At 41.6% G+C, this 23,463-nt stretch overlaps 2 protein-coding genes and 1 long non-coding RNA gene across 45 annotated transcripts in view; 2 read left to right on the forward strand and 1 right to left on the reverse strand.

Annotated features, from left to right (window-relative positions):
* The window catches only part of CD47 (CD47 molecule), a 636,578-nt gene that overhangs the window by 229,498 nt on the left and 383,617 nt on the right, over positions 1-23,463 (forward strand). The gene's annotated exons all lie outside the window — the stretch shown is intronic.
* BBX (BBX high mobility group box domain containing) overlaps positions 1-23,463 on the reverse strand; it is a 126,693-nt gene that overhangs the window by 102,956 nt on the left and 274 nt on the right. For 6 of the 42 annotated variants that reach the window (XM_088668092.1, XM_088668103.1, XM_088668110.1 and 3 more), the window contains exons 2-3: positions 21,775-21,886; positions 19,829-19,898 (exon numbers count right to left, since the gene is read on the reverse strand). The gene's annotated coding sequence lies outside the window, so the exon portion shown is untranslated. Of the gene's footprint in view, positions 1-163; positions 256-19,828; positions 19,899-20,873; positions 21,098-21,272; positions 21,585-21,774; positions 22,133-22,226; positions 22,858-22,974; positions 23,101-23,281; positions 23,417-23,463 lie in introns of those variants that run through there. The other 36 variants (XM_035116512.3, XM_088668116.1, XM_035116507.3 and 33 more) reach the window with 28 other exon arrangements.
* Positions 23,311-23,463, forward strand: part of LOC148685985 (uncharacterized) — a 49,175-nt gene continuing 49,022 nt past the window's right edge. For both annotated transcript variants that reach the window (XR_015949652.1, XR_015949651.1), the window contains exon 1: positions 23,311-23,449. This is a non-coding gene — a long non-coding RNA (uncharacterized LOC148685985). The remainder of the gene's footprint in view (positions 23,450-23,463) is intronic.

The raw sequence follows: 23,463 nt of genomic DNA on the forward strand, positions 1-23,463 counted from the left end.
GTGCGCTGCTCTGGTTTCACCAGAAGCGGCTTAGTCATCCTGGCCACATGACTAGGAAAATCTGTCTGCAGACAAAAGCCAGCTCCCTTAGCCTGTAAAGTGAGATGAGCGCCGCAACCCTAGAGTCGCCCGTGACTGGAGTTAACTGTCAGTGGACGTTTACCTTTAAGTGTTAAGGCAGAATGTGGGAGGAGGTAGCAGACATTCAAATGAGTCTCTTTTAGGTGCTTTGCAGGTACCAGGTTGCACCAAGGCCTGCAGGGAAGAAGGAACATAACAATGGCTTATTCCCATAACAATCAACCACTGTTAAATAAATTCCTTTTTCCTAGCAGCCTTGGTACAACCTGATTTTAAGATTTATTTAAACTTACTGTTTAATTAGTTTGATCCTATACAACACTTTTCAATGGTTCTAGAAAATAGTCTACTCAGTTAATGCCACACATATCATCTATGTCTAGAGGCAGAACTGTAATAACAGTACTATGGACACATTTACTTAGAGGTTAGGTTCTGCTGTGCTCAATAGGGCTCTCATTGCTTAGAAAGTGTACACAGACTTAGAGGCTTAGAACAAGAAAATACACTAATCCTAAATATTTTATTTTTTTGGATTAAAGATTTAAAAACATCTCTGCCCATAGTAAAATAGTAGTAATTAGCGCCTAAAACTGTAGCGACAATAAGCCTAACTGACACCTCACAGTGAGGTTGATATCTATTATCATGCACACCATAAGCACAATTATGGTGTAACACATAATACAATTGTGCAGAACAAGGAGTAAGTTTAGCAAAATCAACAAAAAATGTCTCAAGCAAGTTGCCCAAAGCTAAAAGAAAAATCCTGTGAATATTAATATAAATATGGCAATCAGTTAGACATTAAGTATGTAAAAATGATGCATCAACATAGTTCCCCAAATTTAAAATTTGCACATCACCTAAGTATCCAGGCAACTCTGCTTTATATATTTCAGAGAGAGAAAGTAAAAAGTAAAAAGTTAATCAAGAGTGGGAGGAATCTCCCCTGATACAGCTTCTAGGCTATCACTAATGTCAGAATTAAAATTTCTCACCAATTTCTCACCAACTAAACATTTAGTTTCACAGAAAAACTCTTGTTTATAAGTTAGGAAAAGTCTTTCTACAGTTGTTAGAAATGTTATGTCTGTCATTAAACTGATGTATCAAAAGGGCCTGAAAGGGTAGTGAAATTAATTTCATTTAGTGTTGTACTTCACACAACAGAAATTCTCTTTGGAATTCATTGCCACAGACTGTTGTAAATAATAAAGATCAACAATGTGAATGGGATAATTAAGAGAAATAGTCTTAACAAACTAGCTGAAGTTAGGAATTCCTGTGGCTCCTAACTAATCTTATCACGGCATACACATTCTTGTTGAGACATAGTTTCTCAAACTTTGGGTGCCACTAGAGAACACAGGAGAGTATGGGCAGACTCAAAACTATTTTACATGTCTTATTGGTGACAGCCTTTTGTCTTTGTCCATGGAGTTTTCTTGGCAGGGATACTGGAGTGGCTTGCCAGTTCCTTCTCCAGGTGGATCACATTTAGTCAAAACTCTCCACTATGACCTGTCCATCTTGGGTGGCCCTGCATGGCATAGCTCATAGCGTCTCCGAGTTATTCAAGCCCCTTCGCCACGACAAGGCATTGATCCATGGAGGTCTCGTACACCCCAGGTAGTGTGGTTGCTGACCTTGAGCCAGACATCTTGGAGAGTGAAGTCAAATGGGCCTTAGAAAGCACTGCTAATAACAAGGCCAGTGGAAGTGATGATATTCCAGCTGAACTATTTAAAATTTTAAAAGATGATGCTGTTAAGGTGCTACACCCAATATGCCAGCAAGTTTGGAAAACTCAGCAATGGCCAGAGGATTGGAGAAGATCAGTCTACATCCCAATTCCAAAGAAGGGCAGTGCCAAAGAATGCTCCAACTACCGCACAATTGCGCTCATTTCACACGCTAGCAAGGTTATGCTCAAAATTCTACAAGGCAGGCTTAGGCAGTATGTGGACCGAGAACTCCCAGAAGTGCAAGCTGGATTTCGAAAGGGCAGAGGAACCAGAGACCAAATAGCAAACATGCGCTGGATTATGGAGAAAGCTAGAGAGTTCCAGAAAAACGTCTACTTCTGCTTCATTGACTATGCAAAAGCCTTTGACTGTGTCGACCACAGCAAACTATGGCAAGTTCTTAAAGAAATGGGAGTGCCTGATCACCTCATCTGTCTCCTGAGAAATCTCTATGTGGGACAAGAAGCTACAGTTAGAACTGGATATGGAACAACTGATTGGTTCAAAATTGGGAAAGGAGTACGACAAGGTTGTATATTGTCTCCCTGCTTATTTAACTTATATGCAGAATTCATCATGCGAAAGGCTGGACTAGATGAATCCCAAGCCGGAATTAAGATTGCCGGAAGAAATATCAACAACCTCAGATATGCAGATGACACAACCTTGATGGCAGAAAGCGAGGAGGAATTAAAGAACCTTTTAATGAGGGTGAAAGAGGAGAGCGCAAAATATGGTCTGAAGCTCAACATCAAAAAAAACGAAGATCATGGCCACCGGTCCCATCACCTCCTGGCAAATAGAAGGGGAAGAAATGGAGGCAGTGAGAGATTTTACTTTCTTGGGCTCCTTGATCACTGCAGATGGTGACAGCAGTCACGAAATTAAAAGACGCCTGCTTCTTGGGAGAAAAGCAATGACAAACCTAGACAGCATCTTAAAAAGCAGAGACATCACCTTGCCAACAAAGGTCCGTATAGTTAAAGCTATGGTTTTCCCAGTAGTGATGTATGGAAGTGAGAGCTGGACCATAAAGAAGGCTGATCGCCGAAGAATTGATGCTTTTGAATTATGGTGCTGGAGGAGACTCTTGAGAGTCCCATGGACTGCTAGAAGATCAAACCTATCCATTCTTAAGGAAATCAGCCCTGAGTGCTCCCTGGAAGGACAGATCGTGAAGCTGAGGCTCCAATACTTTGGCCACCTCATGAGAAGAGAAGAATCCTTGGAAAAGACCCTGATGTTGGGAAAGATTGAGGGCACTAGGAGAAGGGGACGACAGAGGACAAGATGGTTGAACAGTGTTCTCGAAGCTACGAACATGAGTTTGACCAAACTGCGGGAGGCAGTGGAAGACAGGAGTGCCTGGCGTGCTATGGTCCATGGGGTCACGAAGAGTCGGACACGACTAAACGACTAAACAACAACAATTGGTGACAGCATTTTATAAAGTGTGAGTCACACAACTCCAATGGGAGTACTGAGTGTCTCTGACTATACTGTACTGTTCCAAATTTCATCAAATTGGAAGATAAAGTGGCAAAAGGAGGGGGTATGGAATCAAGGAAATAGTAAAGGAAATGAAAATAAAGGGGAAAGTGGGGAGATTGTACATATAGTTGCTTCTAGCATGCAAACAGTGATTAAAGCAGATTAATTCCTCATCTGGTCCTGAGCAATATAGGGACTTTACATATTAGTAGCAACACCTTGGACTTGGCCCAGTAGCAAACTGGCAGCCAGTGTAAATCCTAGAAACAAGGTGTTATATGCTGGTGACAGTTTGCCCCCAGTTGTTACATTTTCCACTAGCTGCAATTTCTGGATCAAGCCCAAACAGAGTTCCACATAGAGTGGAGCAATCTTTGTGCAGTAATCCAACTGGAGTTATCAATGCATGGACAACTGTGGCTTATTACTTTCTCTGACAACAGAGTCTCACACAAACTCCCAAATCATGTATGTAAAACACATGTGAAAAGAATAATGTTTAATAGTACAAAGGTTCCCCGTGGTTTGGGTTTCGGGATCAAGCCAGACCATGGACAAGTTGCTACTTGGCATTAGTCTCAAATCCATAAATTTGGCTTGGCTATGTCAAAAGAGAACTATCAGTTTGTGAGCTACCTTCTACAGTATTCACAAACTACAGTCCTCAACCAGTTCCCACTGGTGTACTTTTGGCATTAATTACTGTAAGGGTTTATCACCACTACCACTGATGATCACCAGTGACATACCAGCAGTAGTAATTAAGATAAGCAGGGTAAAGTAGTATGTGAAATACATATGAAATACTGTACTGTCTGGCAAAAAAAAGTAATAAAACTGAAATAAAAAGCATGGATTTGATGGAAATACAGAATTTGATTTCATAATCTTCTATTTATGCTTGTAGACAGCTGACCAGCCATTGTCTGATCTAGCAAACCTCTTCTTAGCTTCTTATAGCTGATATAGCTTGATATATATGCTTTGAGAAACATCTCCTGAAAAGAACAAGGACTGCCAAGCCCCCCCCCCCCCAATAGCAAGTGCACCTGCACTTTTAATAGCTGCATGGATTAGTAAGTGATTTTCTTTTAATTCTACCAAAACCTTGAAAAAATGGAAGCAACTCCAAGATGCAACCCTTTTTCCAATTTTTGCCCAGTACAATAGGGACGCGGGTGGCGCTGTGGGTTAAACCACAGAGCCTAGGGCTTGCCGATCAGAAGGTCGGTGGTTCGAATCCCCGCGACAGGGTGAGCTCCCGTTGCTTGGTCCCAGCTCCTACCAACCTAGCAGTTCGAAAGCACGTCAAAGTGCAAGTAGATAAATAGGTACCACTACAGCGGGAAGGTAAACGGCGTTTCCATGTGCTGCTCTGGTTCACCAGAAGCTTTGTCATGCTGGCCACATAACCTGGAAGCTGTACGCCAGCTCCCTCAGCCAAAAACGCGAGATGAGCGCCACAGCCCCAGAGTCAGTCATGACTGGACCTAATGGTCAGGGGTCCCATTACTTTTACCTTTACAATGAATAATAAGTCACCATATAGATATTTTTCCTGTTTCTACCTTTGATGATTTCTACTTACAAACATTAAAAGGGATGTGGGTGGCCCTGTGATCTAAACCACAGAACCTAGGGCTTGCCGATCAGAAGGTCGACGATTTGAATCCCCGTAATGGGGTGAGCTCCTGTTGTTCAGTCCCAGCTCCTGCCAACCTAGCAGTTCGAAAGGATGTCAGAGTGCAAGTAGATAAATAGGTACCGCTCCGGCAGGAAGGTAAATGACTTAGTCATGCTGGCCACATGACCCGGAAGCTGTACACCGGCTCCCTCGGCAAGTAAAGCGAGATGAGCGCCGCAAGTCCAGAGTGTCCGCAACTGGATCTAATGGTCAAGGGTCCCTTTACCTTTACCTACAAACATTACATTCCTTTCTCATCACATACATTTCCCATGAAACCTGGAAATCTAATATCAACATTTAATTTGCTCACTAATTGGTACACCTGCCTCAAATCAGTAATGGATTGTGCTGCAATCTTTAAATGAAAACAGACAACAACCTACTACTACTACTACTATTCATAAAATCTCAGGATGGTTCACCTACATTTTATTTCCTAAGATTCTAGGCACCATAGAATCAGTTCCATCAGCAAAGCGATTTATAAGACAGAGTACCTTACACTCACCCCAAAACCAGCATAAAATAAACAAGCTTCATCACAGCTGTACTGTGGGGAGGGGACTTTTCCAGTGGTTTATATTTAATGGAATAACTTCCATTTCATGCATTCTTTTAGTAACAATGTATGGATGCCAAATGCATATAAATATTAGGTGGGCTTAGTAGTTTCAATTTTTTTTAGCTTTGTTTACTAAATATAAGTAAAATAAATAAATAATCATAACCTGCACCAGAAAATTTTCCAATTCAAACTTTTCCGGAAAGCCTACTTTGTTTGTTTGTTTAGCAAAACTGACATACCACTTGATTTTAAGAAAACCTCCAAGTGGTTAACAAACTTATAAAACAAAATTATTGATAAAAAAATGGCTAAAAACAGGTATTTAAAAACATTCAAAAGATCATTAAAACCAACAGTAGCTAAAAAGAGATAGAACATACATAACAGCTTCAAGTGTGGATATACTTGCCTAAATGTTTTAAGCAGGCACTGAAAAAGAAAGCAACATCACGGGCTCTTCTACGCTTGCTTCCTGCTACAGAATGCATTTGCTGCACAAAAGCACTTTCAAGGTGCATATGCAGCAAAATAACAACATTAATTATATTTATTAGCATTGTTAGTTTAATATTTTAACCTACCTAACACAGAGGGCCTAGAACGTAGTCAACAATAATTGTTGAAATAGGACTTATCCTTTTAGAGATATTTATAGATTGTTATTTTTTGCCATTTGGGTTGGGGGAAAATTGGGGAGGGGGGCTGGAGGGCAGGGAAGAGAAAGTGGAAGTCTTGTTGTGCAGGTTGATTCCCACCATACAAGCAGACAAACATCATTGGATGCTGCCCAATTTGAATACAAAAAAAAATAAAATCAACAAAATCAGAAGCAGCATAAACATAACAGAATAAAAAACTCACTGCACCCCAAAATTATGCAAAAATCAAACACAAATATCCAACTCAGCCAAAATATAGTTTTAAAAAAAACAGTCCCACAATCAGCAGTGAAAGCTTTACACCTTCATCACCGATTTCCCCAAAAGTCCTTCAGGAAATGTAATGGCCCAACACTCAGCATGAAGAAATATGGCCTCCCTAGGGTCAACATTCTGCAACTGAGGTCACAGGAGAAAAGGCCCTACTTCATCATGTGCCTAACTGCCATACCGCAGATGGCAGGGGACATGAAGCCCAGCCTCTCATGTCAAACGGGAGGAGCCAAGCCTGAAAGTATTATTTTTAAAAGATCAAAACTAACATTTTTACCTAGGCCCAGAAATGAATAGGCAATCAATGAAAATGAGGCAATACCCCGTTTCTCATATTTTAAGACATACCCATAAAATAAGCCATAGCAGGATTTTTAAGCATTCAGGGAATATAAGCCATACCCCGAAAATAAGACATAGTGATAGGCGCAGCAGCAATGCCGGCCGCGGCAGGAGGAGGAGGAAAAAAATAAGACATCCCTTGAAAATAAGCCATAGTGTGCTTTTTTGAGAAAAAATAAATATAAGACGTGTCTTATAATATGAGAAACACGGTATCAGTTATACCTGCAGGCAAATTCTAGTTAATATTTGGCAGTTGCATCTAGACCAGGCTTCCTCAACCTCGGCCCTCCAGATGTTTTTTGAGGCTACAATTCCCATCATCCCTGACCACTGGTCCTGCTAGCTAGGGATCATGGGAGTTGTAGGCCAAAAACATCTGGAGGGCCAAGGTTGAGGAAGCCTGTGCTAGACTCAAATGAAGTTTCTATTCCAAGACAGCCCCATACAGAGTGCTGCTGCTGTACAACATTAATGATCCTAGTAGTCAAAGTCTGAAGTCTTTCAGATCAATTAGCCAGTACAAAAAGTTTTAGATTGTTTGTTCTCCCTCAAAACATTGTTCTGCTCCTGATTTACCCTATCCACCTGTATTTATATATATTCTCCATTTAATGAAGGAAGTTACTTGGATCTGCTGTTTGTGCTCTACACTACAATGCAAATATCTTGCTCCCAAAGCAATAAACATTCAGAAATGCATAAGGGAATCTTTCTACTAATCCTTGATTTTTTCCTAAAAATGTCAGCGGCAACTGTCAAACCGGAAAAGGGAAGTGATTGGGGGGTGGGGGACTTCAAGACATTGGGGGTGGGCTTAATTGGAAAGCAAGGACTAAAATACCTTATGAAGAATGGAAGTAGGCAAATTATGAATTTGGATGGTGCAAAAGCTTTTCCGTAAATTTGAAAGCAAGAGCATATGTACATGAGCCACGTTTAAGAAACTAGAAGGCCATGGGATCTTAAGCAGCCAAGCTTTAGATTAATCACCCATGTTTATGGCTGCTGTGAAAACTCTTACTTAGCAGGGAGCAGGCTGGAGTAAAAAGTTCATGTACTGAGTGGTAGTCAATTAAGTTGTATTCAGTCAGTGTAGACCCACTGAAATTAATGGACCTAACTTAGTCATGTTCATTCATTTCAATGTTTTCATTCTGAGTAAAACTTAGTTTAACACCATCCATTATATATGCAGATACCTACATGTATAACATCTTACGGAGCAACACATACGTAATTAGGAAAATTTCATTCTATCCATCTTTAAGATTCATACCTTATCTTTCAGTCAAGTTCTCCTCAATGTGCATGTGCCACACATTAAAATAATGCAAGAATAAAATATAAAGGGTAGGATCCCAAAAGGTGTGAGTGGAGGCAATTAAGTTGTAGCACTTTTCCGTAAGTGCTAGTGGAAGCTTTTTACATCCAAGTATCTACAGTTGTGTCACACTCTGAGAAGCCAATGCATGATCCAGCCTGTAGTGTAGAAGTGTATTTGCACTTAGACATGTGATACAATTAAAACAACTAACAACTCACAGGAGATAATAATAACGACTCACATAATAAACTGCATAATTTTATTCCATTAAAAGTTTGAGTAAAAATGCTGTTTTTACTTAGTGCCTAAAAGAAACTAAAGCAATCACTGAGCCAACATGTTTGGGCAAGGTGCTCTCTAGTTGGGATGTCATTTTAGTACTGGTCATCATCTTTTCTGCAATCAGGCTAGCTCCCTGAATGTACACCAAGAGAAAGCACAGCTTAAAAGGCTGTGTTTTCTTGGGTCAGCAGCATGGATTGGTATATTATACAGGTCCACCAAAATGCAAGGCTGGCAAAAGCCAACATATTTTGAAAGATGTTTTGAAAGACAATGGTACTTTGCCAACTTTTCTCTTTATTATAAACTTTGAATTTGCTTGAGTATTTCTAGCCATAGAGTCAGATCTATCTTTCAAAGCAGTACCTAGGAAACATGTGGTCTGCAGACTTTAAACCAGCCCCTCAAGCATAAAGGAGAATCTTGCTGGAATCTTAAGAATGTCAGATTTTGTTTTGAGGTGTATCCCCCCCCCCAAAAAAAATGTCATTAGGCCTCATGTTTTTGCAGGTAAGCATAACTAAAAGGCTGAGAATCGGAAGGCGAATGATATGAACTACAAATCTATCGGTTTTTCAGATCTCATGCTTTATACGCTTTATAATTCTGAGGACGTAACATCATGATACAAAAAGTTTAAGCATAGTGATTCTAGATTGGTTGTGCAATGGAAAACTTAAAATGCCTCAAATGCTTATGAGAATGAAATCCAACAAAGAGAACACATTCAAAACTGCATGGCTCAGGAGTCACTTTGAAAGTATACAATGCCCACAAACTCTCTGTGTTGGCATCTAGCTACGTATCTGTGACCACTATCAGATTTTTGTGGCATATGTACAAGAAAAAGTGCAGATCAATAGTAAGATGCTGGTCCTAATACTGTATATATCCAAGCTGTTTTCTTTACAGTCTTAAAATGGATTTTGGAATGAAAGAAGTTCTGAAACTCAATTTATATTAAAGAGCAGGTCCTGACAACTCCCAGCCAGTAACACTGATTCAAGAAAAAAAAAAACAAATACACACAAATACATAGGGCAAACCTGCTTCTCACAAAACCGCACACTAGGAAGTAACAGAGTATAAGAATGGGTTATTATGCTAACAGTATTTATTCCAATTTAATTTTTTACACATTTACACAATTATATCTAACTTTTAAAGTAACTAATATTTCTGTAGAACTATAGGATACATAATTTTATGCTAAGAACAAGCACCAGAGCTGTAGCCTGAAGATTACAAATCTACCGTAATAAAAGTACACATTTTCTAAGCAACTAAGGTAAAGGACCTCTTCATACATTGCATTTTAAAGTCTATACTTCAGTGCACAATTTGCAGAGCAGGAATTCACAGTGAGATATTACTAAATAGTTGAAACTACGGTATATGTATTATAAGGGAATATTCATCAGTGTGAACAGGATCAGCTGCAATTGCCACTGAGCAGAACCTTGTGGGGATAGGGCTTGATGCTCTTTACCATAATACAGTACAGTTCTTCAATTTAGAGTTCCCAGATACTGTTGTACTACCACTCCCATCATGCCCCGTCAGCTTAGACAATGGTCAGGAATGATGGGAGTTGTAGGCTGCCCTAAAGCAATGTGTTTGTGCCTGCATCACCAGTGTAGACAAAATTTCACAAAATAACTACAGTCGTACCTTGGTCGCGTTTTGGTAATCTGTTTGACTTCCGAAACCTTCAGAAACCAAGGCACAGCTTCCGATTGGCTGCAGTAGCGTCCTGCAGCCAATCTGAAGCTGCACTGGACATTTGGCTTCCGAGGCAAAGTTTGCAGACTGGAACGCCTACTTCCAGGTTTGGGACATTCAAGTTCCAAGTTGATTGTGAACTAAGCTGTTCGAAAACCAAGGTATGACTGTATTACATATCTTTTCCGAGAAAAAGCTACGGTATTGGGGGGGGGGGGGACCCATTGAAGTATGTTGACGATTTGTTTATTTTTGTAATTAGACTACTGTAACTGCCTCAAAAAAGTTTCCAAAACCATTAATTAGTTGAGAATGCAACAGATAGTCTTTTGCCGTTGAGAGCACCAAAGTGCCACTTTGCAAAAGTTTTATTGGTTTTCATTCTATTTCCAAGCAAAATTTAAATTTCCAAGCAGCCTTTAAAACCCTAAATGGCTGGCAACCAATATAATTCAACAACCACCTCCACCCACAGAATCCTGCCCACTCATGGACAGGCTCCACCCTGATCCCTAAGGCCTGATTGGGTAGAATGCAAAAGTGCATGAAGTTGCACCTAAATTATGAAATTCTGTTTGACCATCTCTTGTTTGGCCTGTCACAGTCTGCAGTCGACTTTTTATCTGGCAAGCACTGTCCCGCCAGGTTGATGGAATGCTACTCACTTTTCCTCCTCCCCCCCCCCTGTATCACTTTATCTCTTTTCAATAAAATGTTTTAAAAGTTTATAGATCCTTGTTTTTAAATCAATTTATCTACTTGCTATCCCTCTTTCAGTTTTATTGTCTTTTTTTAAAAAAAAAAACACCACATAATAACTGCAAGTTTGCATTAGTTTGCAAACTAGCATGTAGTTTGGGCCTAAGAACTTACATCACATGATCATTGTGACAATGAAAAAAGATCAGGCAGAATGTCAAATGCTGAAATAGCTACATGTACAGGCCTGAAAGAGCCACTTGCTTGGTAACCTGTGGAGAGTAATAGTTACCTGCAGGTGACCAGGCAATAAAGCTTTATAAAAAGAATGCTCTCATTTAGGTGCACAATTAGGACCCGCAAACTAGTTAAACTCGAAGAGCATTCGCTGGGGTCATTCTATTTCCCAGTCAACCTGTCCAGGGCTGAACGGTCTTTTCAAGTTAACTATGAATGCAAATTTTTACTGCACCTTGATTAAAATTTGCTTGGGACTGATGTTGATGTATGCAGGGGGCAGGGAAATAAAGTTGCTTTATGGCAAATATTTGGGGCCCTTTAGTTAGCTACCTCTAAAGTCAAGTGATTATAATTAAACCTGCCCAATTCCTTTGAGTTTTATGAAAACAGATCAACTCTGATCCAAGAACTAGGCAATTAATTTGGCTTACTATTGCGTATATACCCCTGGAAGTTATATAAGAGTATCTCTCATACAAATGCAGACTAGAGCCAGACCTGCTTATCTTAGTTTCTCCCAAGGTTTCTGCTTCATGAGTTTTCAGGTCATACAAATACATCAGAGGCAGTATGCCCACTACACCAGTAAAACATCAGAAACTATAGATGGCACACTGTAAGTGTATCACTTGTGCAAATGTTTAGAACTAAAATATAAAAACCATTATATAGTTCACTGTAAACTCCCCAGAAGACCTGTAATGCTGTTTTGCAGTGGGGTTTTTTTAATCTGTAAAAGAAAATAACACTTCAGTGTTTCTATCTGTTAATAGCTTACTGTAGGACTGAATCCAGTTGGAGTCCATCCACTGATGGACTCTGATCCAGCTGGATTTTCCATTGGCAAAATAAGGAACAAGGCAATATTTCTCTCTGTACCATCCCACAATACCTCCTACTGTGTTGCAAAGGGTACCCCAAACATCTAGAACAGATTTTGGAGGGGTGGGGAGAAGTGGAAGGAATTGCTGAAGGTCACCTCAAATCCCTGTCCTGTTGACAGATATCTGTATTGGTTCTAAGAGCCTTCTGTCAATCAATAGAGGGTTACCAATTGGATGCAACAGTCATTTAAAAAATGCTTAAAAAGAAAAATACACCATAGATTTGAATCCAGACATAGTAGTAGTAGTTGAAATAGGCCTACTGGGTGGTATTCAAGTAAGTTTTACTCAAAGTAGACTGACTGAGATTACAGGACATAACTTAGTCGAGTTCACTAATTTCACTAGTAAAACTTAGCTGAATACAATTCTCTTTATTTCACATGGGTCTACTCCAAATGACTGTGTCTGGGTCAAACCCATTTCATACAAGAAAATATATCTAGAGGGCTAAATGGCTAAATAAATTAACTAGAAAGATTCTCAAATATACAATGAATTGTTTAAATCAAGCCAAGTCACATATTTAAGTAGCAATAGTTCCTCACTAGTGATGAAAATCTGGGAGCAATTAGATCACAAAATTGACAGTAATGATACGACCCAATAAAGTAAGCAAACAGAAAAAGACCAACTGGATATCAAAAGCTCTGTACATTAAAAGGGAACTGGGTATCACTAATATAGGTTTAGGTAATTCACTGCAATAATATGGCTTTTCTATCTATTGAATGATATGTAAAACAGGAATTATGAGTTTATTTTTGTTAGCTGATTATAATGGATAGAGAATTATATACAAAGATGTTGTATTCTATATGTTTATATAAAAAAATCAGAGGGGAAATGAGCAAAAGTCAAAATTCCACATAAATTTGTTTCACCTCAGCCACTATATGTGCACAAGTAACAAACACAAGAAAATAAATACCTACAGTATAAATAATTCTTATATGGTTTGCACAGGGTATGTACAAAATGATTTATATAAATCTCTTATGAAACACTTTGGATTGTAGGTATCAAATGTTCAGTTACAATGCCCAATGAACTATACAGCAGAAGAGCACAATTCTCTATTTTACTTTGGCAATGCAATACGTAATACAAGGAGATAAAAGCCTGTTTTCAAATGTATCTTTTAAAGCTGCTTTCAGACACCTGGAAAATTATCCTAAATTAGTCTAAATATGGATTTTCTCCGGGTCAACTCCGTGATGTCTAAAAGCAATTGTCCTTTGATTCATCTCAGGGCATTTACTTTCTAACCCTAGGGGTCATTCTAAAACAGAACGAAGCTTCTCAAGTAACTGCTCTGTACTAGCAAACTCCTGTAATAACCTAGATATGGCATCTTCATTTTTCTACAGTCAGGAGCTTCTGCCGACTTACAATGAAGTTGCTCAATAAATCGAGCACAAAAGGCCTACAGCAGGACGACGACAAATTAAGTCAGTTATTAGCAAAGTTCACCTTTGAAGCTTTCAGAACTACTGTATTGACAGCAGGAAGAGGGCTTGGACACAAGTCTTACATGACCTAAAATCTCACCATTCTCTTCTCTGTTGCAGCTTAAACTATAATTTGCTTAAATAGTTATGCATCGAAGATGCCTGAGGGTCCATTTATTGATATGAGTGTTATACCATACCCACCTACACCAATATCTGCAGATATTATTTATTTATTTATTTATGCCCATGGGACATAATCTAGAAAAGTAAGATACACCAGAATCTCAGAGTTCTATAAGATTTCCTTCAAAGGAAATGTACATAGGAAACCAACTTTATTTACTTAAATATCACTTATTTCAGTGAGACAAGCCTCATTGGCTCTGGCTTCCACCCGTGAAGAGTAATAAAAATATGCCTGCCTGATGTCTGCCTACACATACTGTAAAGCACAAATCTGAAGTACAGATTTGGAGGTGCTGGACTGTGAAACTACAGCACTTCCTTTCAAAATGTAACAATATCGACAGGTTTAAGGTAAGCAACCTGTTTGATTAAAGTTATTGTTAATTCAATTTATACCTTCCTTTATCAAAAGAACACATTTTATGGAGCATAATAATAATCAACAGAATAGTAATAATATTAATATTAATAATAGTAGTAACAAAAACAACAGTCCCTACCCAGACCTTTAACAGGCCATAATTATTTTATGGCCAAAGGCCTGGGTAAAGAGGAATGAATGTTTTAGCCTGATGCCTAATGATATGTAATGATGGCACCAGGAGAACGTCTCTGGGGAGGGCATTCCACAGATGGGGAGCCACCACCAAAAAGACCCATTCTCGTGATGCCACCCTCTGAACCTCTTCGGGAGAAGGGACATAGAGAAGTGCATTGGATGGCAAGTGCAGGATCCAGGGCATATGGGAAGAGGCGGTTCTTACTGAGGTTCTGAGACGTGTAAGGCTTTATATGTCAACACAAGCACTTTGAATTGGACCAATAAAATAATTGACAGCCCATGCAGTGAGGGGGCAGGATTGGAATATATGCTCAAACAGTCTTGCCCCTGTGAGCAACCTGGCTTCTGAATTTTGCACCAGCTGGTTTCAGAACCGACTTCAGAAGCAGCCCCACGTATAATGCATTGCAGTAATCCAGAAAAGGGGAATCTTTTGAGGCTTTGCCATGGCTATCTGGGAGCAATAGTGGACAGGCTGAATATGTGCCTATGGACCCCAGAAGCAGGAAACACAGTTTTTCTAGCAGGGGGCCTACTGTTCCCTTTCAGGATGCCTGCTTACAGGTGTTCAAAAGGTAGAATGATGACAAAGTACAAAGGATAAGTGCAGTCAGCTATACAACACTCGTCTATAAGCAAGAAGCTCAAAAGTGTCTGGATGATAGCTATCAGAGACCACTGCATTATAGAAATAAGTTATCATAATATATATATAATGAAAAGCAATTATTAATGCTCAATCTAATTGAGGAGTTCATAAAGTTCCAAAATGATAAATTATAGCTCTCTGAAGAACAGATGGGATAGAATGGAATGCAGGAAAGCAAAATGGCAGAACAGCAAAATAGTTTGAAGAACTCTGGATATGCTAGAGTAATAATACATGCCAAGCCTCAGGACATTTTACCCAATGATGCCTGAAGCATGAACATGACATGTTACTTTTAAAATAATCAGCAGTATTCCACATTTTGTTGAAGAAACATACCTAATTTGAGTTTATACACTAATTGAATTAAAAACCAGTTTGCTAAGTGCTGGAACAACAGCAGAGTGAATAAAATGAATAAGTTAACTAAAGAAAACTACTTTCAAATCTAGAAGATATTACCAATACAACATACAGCTTATTACCAAAGGTTACTGCTACAATAAGGAAAAGATAGTTTGAATTCTACTATTTTGTTCACCGTTCTTCCTCTGTCCCTGGGAAAACTGGTGTCATTGGGAAAGATCTATTTACGTTAGTCTGTTATGCTACTGGTGTGTTCTATAGCATTGCCCCTTATGTACATTCTTCCTGTGTGTAGTTTTTTGGGTTTAAATATCTCTACTCATGCTGATGTGTTATATTTGCAAAATTCCACCAGAACAAGGAAGGATCCTGGTCCTGTCCACAGAGATATAATTTCACTTGGTGCCATTAACTTCAATGTTTCATTTGTACCGCCTTATCTTCTCCATCCACATCATAGTTATACACTGCCTTGCAAGGCTCAAAAGGAAAATATTCCACTGGTATACATAGATGGCTTCACCAGCGGAACACATTTTTTCCTGTGCTGGTATAAAGGTCCCTGCAATCTTCCTTATCCACTTTCAGTCTTGCAGAACATGCTGCCTTTTAAATATGTGAAGCAGCTGGAAAATAGTAAGGTTATTGCTCTCATCTGTCCATATCCAGTAAAACAAAAACTATACATTATTTTCTACTGATTCCATTTATTCCCTTGATTGTCTGTGATCCCTGCAGCTCTTTCATATGTGCAACAGACATCAGATTTAGGAGTTCAGAGGCAAAAGCAAGCTCTGCACGGGCCAGTGAGAACAGAAAGCAACAGGCTCCTGGGCTCAGTATGAGAGAAAAGTGGTGTTGACTCAAGCAACAAGTTGCTCAGAATAAAGAGCCAGAGTCTGAGATGTAACTCCATTGGACTCTCGTGTTTCCCAAAGGCTGCTTCACCTTCTTCTGACCTACAAGCACTAGTGGTACCAAAGCACAAGCTAGCAGACCCCTCCTCTGACAAGCTGCCAGAGTAGTAGCATATAGAGTCCTGGGTTTGAATTTCTGGCACTTCACATAACAAATGCATATTTGCCAAAATGCTGGCCCACAAGATGACAAGAAATACCCAACCTTCTTTAAAAAAGTATAAAGCTCCACAAATTGTTTTACACTATCTTATGTTTGACTCCTTGCTTTATGATTTGTTGAAATGAACTCATTAACCTGCTAGTATATCCAGTTTTGTTAAGTCTGACTACTGAGTCTAACCCTGACTCTTAAGAGGTGGGAAAGAGCTGAGGTCTCCTATTAAGACCGTCAAAGGAATTCATTACTGAGGGGGCAGAATGGCTTTGTGTACAAAGCCCAATCTTTTAAAGATATTTGGCAGATTTGCTAATAGACTTGAACTGTAATGGATTTTAATACTTGAGTGACATGTATTCCACCCTGATATCTGATGGGTACAAGATCAGTGACATTTCCCCCAATGAAATTAATAATGCAGTCCTATGCATACTTAACTGGTACAATCAGCCAAATAAACATATATAAAATCAACCTGCACATTTCTTAACTATGTTCTCCTGTCCCTTTGATTTCAGTGGCACTTAAGCATGCCTAATGCTCTCTGGATTGAACCCAGTGGCTTCAAGCCTACACAGATTCATGTCTGTTCATTTATCCAACTGGAACAGCATGTAAAAGTTGTCAGGATCAGAGCCAACACTTGGGATTTATCTGTATATTTTGCTATTAAAGTGTACTTAAAACCTAATGTATTAGACAAATATATTTAGAGAGAAACTATATTCAAACACAAAAAAGCTCAACAGAGTATGTACAAAGTTGAAGAAAATTAAGTTTTTAGACACTTCTATTACGTTTCCAAGTAAGTTACTTCAGTGCTTTCTTTCAAGGATATTCAATTATTCTTTTCTTTTTATATGGACTTTTTAACATGTTGTAGCTTTAATAATCATTTTTAGGTTCTGGTGACACTTTTAACATTACTCAGAGCCGCTCTCCAACAACAGAAAGAAACTTTAAACTGTCTCTTTATAAAATTTTATGACAGCCACACATAATTTAGGATACATAATAATCAGAAGTATACGTATCCCTGGCATGGCAATCAAGAGCTAGACAGTACACATATAATCATTTTCAGTGCTAAGGCAGTCCTCTCTGGAAACTTCACTAACACAACAGTGAGGAAAAGAGGGGAAATGCAGACACACACAAAAAACAGCCTTCCCCATTATAAAACCCCACCAAACTTCAAGCAAAGAATCTAATTATATACTGCAGGATTATTAAAACATCCAGTTTGAGTTTTATATATTGATTAAATCTAATCTACTGTTGGTAATAACAACAGTTAGCATGCACATAGCATTTTGTGTTCAAATTACGGTATTTCATATACATTATCTTGCTGCAACCCTTACAACCAACCCTGTAAGGCAGGTCAGCATTATCTTCTCCCTATTTCCAAAGGAAGACAATAGCTACCCTAGGAGTAGTGAGAGGAAAGATCCCTGGTGCGTAACTTAGTCCCTTTGCCACTAAGTACACCAGAGTACAGTCATACCTTGGTTTTCGAACAGCTTAGTTCTCAAACATTTTGGCTCCCAAACGCCGCAAACCCTGTTCCAGTTTGCAAACTATTTTTGGAAGCTGAATGTCCAACGGGGCTTCCGCAGCTTCCGAATTACTTCCAAGGCACAACTGTATATAGTGTTACTACCATTAGTGGTGAGGTATACAAATTAAACCCTTGTTCCTTAACATAAACACTTCAGTCCCCATAGGTTTTAATAAGCAAGGGTAGTAGTCAACGATAGTCCTACTCAGAGTAAATCTACTGAAGTAAATGGACGTGCCTAAGCTAACTTTAGATGGGTTTACTCTGAGTAGGCCTCTCCCAAGTTTCTATTAACTTTTCCTACTTTTGACCCAACTGACCTATAATATACGAAGTAGTTTTACTGAGGTTTGAAGAACTATCTTTGCTAGGAAATGTGAAGCCTTGGGCAAGGGAAGTGGGAGTACGACTTTCCTTTCTCCTAACTTCTAACAAGGCATGCAATCTTGTACTCTATGATTGGAATGTCAACACAGAGAGGCTGCAGTAGTTCCAGTGTGAGGCGGTCACCCATTCCATGCTCTCGTTAGGGATTCTTAATGATCAAGGTTATCTGGAGTAATTCTTGAGCCTGTAAACGTGAAATAGACCCCACTGTTTCTACCTCTGAATACCTATTTCTGGAATACAGCTAAAAGGTAAAGGTAAAGGGGCCCCTGACCATCAGGTCCAGTCGTGTCCGACTCTGGGGTTGCGGCGCTCATCTCGCTCTATAGGCCGAGGGAGCCAGCGTTTGTCCACAGACAGCTTCCGGGTCATGTGGCCAGCATGACAAAGCTGCTTCTGGCGAACCAGAGCAGGGCACGGAAACGTCGTTTACCTTCCCGCCGGAGCAGTCCCTATTTATCTACTTGCACTTTGATGTGCTTTCGAACTGCTAGGTGGGCAGGAGCTGGGACCGAGCAACGGGAACTCACCCCGTTGCAGGGATTCGAACCGCCGACCTTCTGATCAGCAAGCCCTAGACTCTGCGGTTTAAACCACAGCGCCACCTGGGTCCCTGGAATACAGCTACTAATCACCAATTCTTATGAACATTGAATATAAAACATAAACCATTACACTCCCCACCACCACCACCATTAGTTACATGTTTCTGTTGTAAGTCATAGGATAGTTCTGTTTTGTTTTGCACTATTGGTGCATAAATACAGCATAGTATAATCATTAGGTTCAAACAGAATAGCCTTTGGACAGTCACTCATTCTAAAGTTATATTTTGCTGGTTATAATCTTCTTTTGAACACACTAGATCTACATGGTTCAAAATCCCCCTAAAACATCTACAGCTGTAAAAAATTATTGTGCAAATAGTGACAATTTAATAGCTACAGTATTAAATTGACCTAAATTAACAACTGCAGAAAAATAAATAGAAGGAAAGAGGAATTTCCAAAGAAAAGTGATACAACACTGAGGCTGCTATCCTCTACCTGGGATTAATACTTCCCTGGGATTAATCCTCCCTAAATTTTAATGGAGTATACAGGTATAAATTTGTGCCGAGAATGTCTTAAATGTTAAAGTCATATGGACGTCGTTCCCAACTCCATGAAGATGCTTCCAGAATATTGAGTTTAGATTTAACTCTTAGGTATGGACAGTGTTTATAAAGCCTGTTGCACCTCTCAAAAAACTACATCTTCTGTTATAAAATATTATTTGCCATTTTTTTAGGTTCCCCTCCCCATGAAAACTATTCAGCTTAGTGAAACGAATATTGGGAGCCCAGCATGGGCATTTTTACATGCTAATTTCCTTATTAACAAATCCCACATACCAACACAGGCCCCCCTCCCCAATTCCCCACAAACACTGCATGCTGTCATATTTCCTGATTATGTCTAAAGAAAACATGTTCTCTAAGAAATCTAAAAACTGAACAAGCATCTTACATCTGAATGTAAGAGACAGGTGGGCAGCATCTCATTAACATCAATCTTTTTCTGTGTGTGTACAGTTTACATACTTACCCAGGGCAAATGGAAATTACAGGCAGAGGAAAATGAAGCTGTCTCCAAGCCTTTGTCATGTGATAGTGACCTATAAAGTATCAAATAGAGGCATATCATCAGCACATCATGATTTTACAATATTTCAGCTGGCCCACAACTGCAGCAAGGCTAGAGGGATCCCAAAATTGCAATTTAATTTTGTCCCCCTTTGTACCCAGCCAGCAGTAAGTTTTTATTAAAATATGAAGCAATTTTGTGCCTCCAGAAGGAAAACACACAAACTGTCAAGTTTAAACTGCAGACAAAACCAGCAGAGTGTTTATAAAGTGCACTGGGAGTGAACAAGTGAAAGAAATTGTATGGGGGATTCATCTCTAGGGCAGGTTTCTCCCCCCCCCCATTAAACAGCACACCCAAGATGGCAAATATAGAGAAAGTTGAACTCAAATTGCAAATGGGAATCAAACAGGAAGGAAGCCCCTCGATGTGCACATGTAATCGGTTAGTCAGTTTCGTGGATGAATTTAAGCTACATCATCATCGTTCTCCAAAACAAAATCTGAGACCTCAGACTGCAGGTCTACACGAGACGTTGAAACATAGTTTCAGGTAGTCCCCATTTGCCGATCCCTCGTTAAAACCCCCCTCCCACCTTCTTTCGCCATCGCAATCCAAAGAGAGAAATATTATATAGACCTGACTTCCTCCAGCACACGGGAAAAGAGAGCATTCGCCTGCAAGCCACCCCCACCCGGCCAGCCACCTACCCCACCATGCAAAGTGTAGGCAGGGCCACTGGGGTCTGGGGGTGAAAGCGAAGGTTGTTAAACATGGAGTGTCGCGAGGAAGATAAAGAAAGCCCAGAGCTTTCCCTTCTTCTTTCTGGTCAGCATCAAGTTTGCATCTTAGTTACAAAATGTCGATCTTAAAGGCTGACAAGACACAGGGAGGGAGAGGGAGAGAGTCCATCTTGCGGGGGGGGAGTGTTGCTGGAAGGAGCGAGGAGCAATAATATAAGAAAGAAAATCTCAAACCTCCCCGAGGGGAAAAGTCTGCACAACACCTTGTAGGAGAGCCTGGAGCAGAAGCGGGCGCCGGGGGAAGTGGGGGGCTGCTGCCGGATCTCCCCCCACTCCTCCTCCTCCTCCACACCCTTTGCCTCCCCAGCGAGATTCGGTGAATCAGATTGGCAGCAAACACCTCCCTGCTGCTGCCGCCACCGCCGCCGCTCCCCTCCTCCTCCCCGCGGGCCCGAGCTATGATCCCGCGGCTGCTGCCACCGGGAAAGAGGAGGAGGAGGTGCTGCTGCTGCTGCTGCTGCTGCTGTTGCTGGAGCCACATGGAAGCCCAGAATCCTTGTGGCTGCTCCATCTCCAGCGTGTTAGGGGCAAAAAAGAAGGGGGGACCAGCACCAAGAGAGTGGGTGTCTGGGTGGGTGGCAAGCTGCCCCCCTCGGCCTTACCCGTGCACGGAGCCGGGGATCTGAACGTGTCATGAGCAGGACAGGCAATGGTTTCAGAGCCCCAGGCCAAGTGACCATCCTCCGCGGCAGCCTGCTCCCCCACCACCACGCTCGCCTCTCTCTTGACAAACTTTCCAACAAGATCCACCCGCGAGAAGTCGCTAATTTGTCCCCCTCGCACTTTTCGGGGTGCTGGGGACGGCGGCGGCGGGAAGGGGGGGAGGAGAAACGGAAATAACCCGAGAAGACCAAACGCAGCTCGCAACAAGAGTGGCCGCGAACCGGGTATTTGTTTTAACTCTCTCCCAGATCCCCCCACAACCCGCCAGGGTGCTTTCTTTCCGCCCCCCACCACCACCACGACAGAAAAGGAAAGCGCTGGATTGGGGTGGGGGGTGAAGGGAGAGAATAGCTTGCCTATGGCTCTCCGCTCGCTCTCCTCCCCCCCCCGCTCTCTGTCGTACATGTTGTCTCAGCTTCTTTTTGCATCGTTTCATTTTACCTTCCTCATTCAGCGGCAGCGGATTGTTCAGAGATATTCCGAACGCAAACCTCCTCCTGCTTTCCAGATCCCAGGATTAACGAGACGTTTCTGTTTTGCTCACCCCACCTCCCTGGCAAAAAATAATAATAATGCGCTTTGGTTTTGGGTTTTTTCCCCTGTTTCTCAAAAACCTCCTATGCCGGATCCAGCCATGCAAGTTTTCATACATTCGCAAATAAAACACCAGAGAGGAAGGAGAGCCAGCGAGGGGAGGGCTGGTGAAGGAAGAAGGAGCGTCTGATTTCTGTAATTTACCAGCGACCCGATCTCGCAGCACAGCAAATAACAGTTCGACACCCATCTGCCGGCTGGTGGCTCCGTAACCCCCCCCCGGAAGACACGCGTCCCCCTCCCTGTGCAAACGACCTGCAAGTTTTCTGTCATCGCGACCACCCGGTGTCACAACTTACCTTCAGAAACAGGACTTTAAACTGCCAAGGCCTTCCTCTCCCCCCCTTCCCCTCGCAGCCTCGCTCTCTCTCCACCTTAAACTTATTGACACAACATAATCCCACATTCATGCAAAATCCTGACACAGCCTCTCTCCTCCTCCGTCCGTCCCTACCCCCCCTTCTCTTTTATTCTTCCTCCCTCCCGGCTTGCACTTATATATATAGGGGGGGGGTAGGTGGGAGAGATTATATATATATATATAATCTATATATATAATCTCTCCCACCTACCCCCCCTTTTAAAAAAAACCACACTAACAAAACTCCCCTCTAATAATTGCACATTTTGATGTTGTTGTTTGTGTGGAAGGAAGCAGGAGGAGGGAAGGAGGGGAGGGAAAGTGCCTTGCAAGACATGATCCTCTCTCTCTCTCTCTCTCGCTACCGGAAAACGAACGATTCCCAACTCTCGAAGCCCGAGCAACTGAGCCCCGTTTGTCGAAGGGGCTGCGGGGGGTGGGTGTGCTTCCCACCGCACCCCCCCTTACCCTGCCCTCGCCCACAGTGACACAAAACACGAGCCGCCGCCGCGCAACACAAATCAACGCACCGACGACATCGTCGCCCCCTCCCCCTCTTACAATGAACTTTCGTTTCTCGCTGCCCCTGTCAAAGAGACACAAACACGCGAGGGAAGGGATGCGTGGGGGTGGGTTGTTTTGAATCCCTCCTGTGGGAGTCCCGGTTATTATATTTCCCGGCCCACCGTTGCTGCTGCTGCTCTTGCCTCCGTGCGGTGGTGAGGTTTCCAACGCAGCCTGGCACTGGCTGGCCTACCCTTGGGTTGGTGCTGCTCTTTTCCCTCGCTCGCTCTCCCTTTCCTGCTAAATGCATTGCATTGCATTGCAACTCACCTCTTTCCTCCGCCTCTCTGCATATCCTTTCTCTCTCTCTTCCCCCCCCCCACCTTCTCCCAGCGCCCCACAACCACCACTCCTGCCCTATATAATCTAGAGAGCTTCAGGGCTGCGGCTTCCCCTCGCGCAAGGGCTGCGAAGAAGACCACCCCTGACCTTCTCTCTCGCCTCGACCCTCTCCCCATCCAAAGTTTGAGGCAGGAAAAGTGAATGGGGATGGCGGGCAGCGGGGACGCCGAGCGGTCTGCGCCTTCCTTCTCAGGGAGTCCACCCTGCTGCCGGTTGAGGAGGAGTCCTTGGGGGCGGCTGCCCCGATGCTTTTAAGTGAGTAATAATAG

This window comes from Zootoca vivipara, chromosome 4, assembly GCF_965207765.1.
Source record: "Zootoca vivipara chromosome 4, rZooViv2.hap1.1, whole genome shotgun sequence".
In the NCBI taxonomy this organism is placed as follows: Eukaryota; Metazoa; Chordata; class Lepidosauria; order Squamata; family Lacertidae; genus Zootoca; species Zootoca vivipara.